The sequence below is a fragment of the Rhipicephalus microplus genome, unplaced genomic scaffold, assembly GCF_043290135.1.
Source record: "Rhipicephalus microplus isolate Deutch F79 unplaced genomic scaffold, USDA_Rmic scaffold_308, whole genome shotgun sequence".
NCBI lineage: Eukaryota > Metazoa > Arthropoda > Arachnida > Ixodida > Ixodidae > Rhipicephalus > Rhipicephalus microplus.
The window spans coordinates 111,180-115,000 of record NW_027464877.1 but is presented as its reverse complement, the minus strand read 5'-3'; the positions used below and the strand labels follow the sequence as shown (position 1 = coordinate 115,000).

Genomic DNA, 3,821 nt, shown 5'->3' with positions numbered 1-3,821 from the left:
GCCAAGAAGGGCGCTTTTCAGCGCACGCTTGGACTCCAAAACTCTGCCGCGCCTTTTTCGGCTGCCGCAAATCGAGCAAACGGTGTGTTTCGGACGGCGTTTCGCTTTCGCTACTTGCGAGTGCTTTCGTGGTCCACCCCTCTATAAATACTCGGGAGGCGTCGAAGCCGGTTCTCCAAGCCGGACCCGTAGGTATCGTTGTGTGCTCGCTCTCATTGGCCCGCCTAACCAGAAAATGCCTGCGGTACACCCATTTGGATAAGAGTGCACGCAGATGCGGGCCTCGACGGCTACACATTTCCTCGGGCGGCCGCCTCCCGGCCTCCGTGGAGCGCGGGATGCACGGTCCCATCGACAAGCCTCTCCCGTTTTTACCGTGGCGTCGCGGTTCACCACGGCAGGCGGGTCGGTCTCCTCCGCATAAAAAGGGGGACCCCCGCTTTTTGTTCCACGAAATCGCACAAGCTTTTTTCGCATCCACGGTTTGCCACCGCACACCAAAATGCCGATCCGGCTGCCTACTTTAGCCAACAGGTGGAGCCAGGCGCGCCGTACTTGCGCGGCACTTCCCACGTCCACCGAAGTCGGTGCCAAGGACCACTTTCGGCGCCGGAGCCGCGTACGAGCCTACTCGAGGCGGAAGAACGAAGCCAGCAAGGGCCTGGCCGCAAGTGCGTTCAATTGTCGGGACGTCCAAGTCCCTCGTTCTTCCGTGCTTCCTCTTTCGGCAAGTCGTTGCGGCACCTTCCCAAAGCGCGCAGACCCGCTAATCGCGACGAGCGCGACGTGGCCGTGCCGCCTTTCCCTCGGCAGCAAGCAAAACGCCTGGCAACGTCGACGCTCCCCTAACCGCGATCTCGCACCGTGTTTCGTGTGGCGAATTCAAAAGCCGGCCGGCGCTGCTGCAACCATTACGGTCGGTACGCATACGCCGCGGAGGGCGGGACGGTCATCGGAGCGTGCGGTTCCTCCATCGAGTACTGCGCACCTCGGCCGTCGCATCGCCGTGCCATGACCGGCCGCGCGTCAACGCGAACCGGTGCCAGCGAGATCCCTCGCCTGCAAGAACCGACCGGCAGCCTCCGTCACCCGAGGACGCGGAGGCGCTTGCCGCGGACGGCGGGACGGTATGCACTGGTGCACAGCGGACCCGTCACATCGCCAGTTCCTTGACCGACCGCCGACGCTTGTGCCGTTCCTCTCGTACTTGGCAGTCGCCGCGCGATTGTCGGGTCTCGTTCTTGCACGCTCGAACGGTCGGGAGGGCACTCGGCTGGCGTTTCGGGAACGCGCAGCCTCGCCTTCTACCGACGTAACCACGACTCGCCGTTCGCGCTCCGCCGCTCCTGTTTACAGTACTAGGCGGTCCCGCAGCGGTCGGGTCGCGCATTTCGAGCGCTTCGAGCCACGGTGCAGTGGCGGGTCGAAAGCCGACCTATGAGTGCGTTGCGCCGTTTGTACCCGCGTCCGCCACCTGGCCGACCGTCCAAGGTCGCGGTGTTGGCGTCCGCTGGGCGCAACAATTTGTCACGGGGTGCCGCTCCACATTCAGGCAGCCCCGTGGGGAAAAGCCGACCCCGCGTCCAAACGGGGTCAGCGGCAGAAAGTGTCGGGCGCAGACGCAGCTGAGGCGCTCACCCTTCACAATCCGTTAATGATCCTTCCGCAGGTTCACCTACGGAAACCTTGTTACGACTTTTACTTCCTCTAAATGATCAAGTTTGGTCATCTTTCCAACAGACCGGCGCAACCGAAAGGCCGCGCCGGACATCGGTCCGAAGACCTCACTAAATCATTCAATCGGTAGTAGCGACGGGCGGTGTGTACAAAGGGCAGGGACGTAATCAACGCGAGCTTATGACTCGCGCTTACTGGGAATTCCTCGTTCAAGGGGAACAATTGCAAGCCCCTATCCCAATCACGAAAGAAGTTCCACGGGTTACCCAGTCTTTTCAGACAGGGATAAAGACACGCTGCTTCCTTCAGTGTAGCGCGCGTGCGGCCCCGGACATCTAAGGGCATCACAGACCTGTTATTGCTCTGTTTCGTGCGGCTAGGAGCCGCTTGTCCCTCTAAGAAGGTTGTAAGGTGCTGGGAACCCCGCACCTATTTAATAGGCTAGAGTCTCGTTCGTTATCGGAATTAACCAGACAAATCGCTCCACCAACTAAGAACGGCCATGCACCACCATCCACCGAATCAAGAAAGAGCTCTCAATCTGTCAATCCTCCCAGTGTCCGGGCCGGGTAAGTTTTCCCGTGTTGAGTCAAATTAAGCCGCAGGCTCCACTCCTGGTGGTGCCCTTCCGTCAATTCCTTTAAGTTTCAGCTTTGCAACCATACTTCCCCCGGAACCCAAATACTTTGGTTTCCCGGAAGCTGCCCGCCGAGTCATTTGAGTAACTCAGGCGGATCGCTGGTTGGCATCGTTTATGGTCAGAACTAGGGCGGTATCTGATCGCCTTCGAACCTCTGACTTTCGTTCTTGATCAATGAAAACATTCTTGGCAAATGCTTTCGCAGTAGTTCGTCTTGCGACGGTCCAAGAATTTCACCTCTAGCGCCGCAATACGAATGCCCCCGTCCGTCCCTCTTAATCATTACCTCGTATTCCAAAAACCAACAGAACAGAAACGAGGTCTTGTTCTATTATTCCATGCAAGTTTATTCAGGCGACTCGCCTGCGTTGAGCACTCTAATTTTTTCAAAGTAAAAGCACCGGCCATCTCGAGGCACACAATGAAGTGCACCAAGAAAGAACCGGCATGATGTTCAGTCCGAGCCGTCGCATCGGGTAGATGCACTACTCGTCTGGAACTGAGATCCAACTACGAGCTTTTTAACCGCAGCAGCTTTAGTATACGCTATTGGAGCTGGAATTACCGCGGCTGCTGGCACCAGACTTGCCCTCCAATTGATCCTCGTTAAAGGATTTAGAGTGTACTCATTTCAATTACGGGGCCTCAAAAGAGTCCCGTATTGTTATTTTTCGTCACTACCTCCCCGTGCCGGGAGTGGGTAATTTGCGCGCCTGCTGCCTTCCTTGGATGTGGTAGCCGTTTCTCAGGCTCCCTCTCCGGAATCGAACCCTGATTCTCCGTTACCCGTAACAACCATGGTAAGCAAGTAACCTACCATCGAAAGTTGATAAGGCAGACACTTGAAAGAAACGTCGCCGGCTCGTGGCCATGCGATCAGCACAAAGTTATCCAGAGTCACCACACAATACGGGCCGAAACCCGATCGATCTTGGTCTAATAAAAGCACCCGTTACCCAAAGGGCTCCAGGCTCACTGCATGTATTAGCTCTAGAATTGCCACAGTTATCCAAGTAGGAAGAAACGATCTAAGGAACCATAACTGATTTAATGAGCCATTCGCGGTTTCGCCTTATTTCGGCATGTACTTAGACATGCATGGCTTAATCTTTGAGACAAGCATATGATTACTGGCAGGATCAACCAGGTAATCGTTCGACTGCGCGTCCGTCCTCGCCTTCGGCGGGCCGGACGCAGTCTGTGTGCGGCGGAGGCCACCTTCAGGCGCCCCAACACGCTTATTTTGCACTCCGAGATGACGGCGTTCGAGCTCGCTACGGCACAACCTTCCCGAAAGACGAGTGGGAGCCGTGCGGCAAGAAGCACGTTCATGCTCGCTCTTTTTCGTTGCATCGACTCGGTCGCGCCGTGCGGGTTGCCCAAGCCCGCTGCACTGTCGGTGGACCGGCCGGAACTAGCAACGGAGCCGAGACTGCAAAGCCGCCAGACGACGGGTCACGCCCGCGTCTTCGGCGCTTTCGCATCTGAATCGCCCGAGGACGAC

At 57.3% G+C, this 3,821-nt stretch overlaps 1 non-coding gene across 1 annotated transcript; it reads right to left on the bottom strand.

Annotated features, from left to right (window-relative positions):
- Positions 1-1,652: 1,652 nt before the first annotated feature.
- On the bottom strand, positions 1,653-3,467 carry LOC142793579 (small subunit ribosomal RNA). Its single transcript, XR_012891654.1, has one exon. It is a non-coding gene; the product is annotated as a small subunit ribosomal RNA (ribosomal RNA).
- Positions 3,468-3,821: the final 354 nt, after the last annotated feature.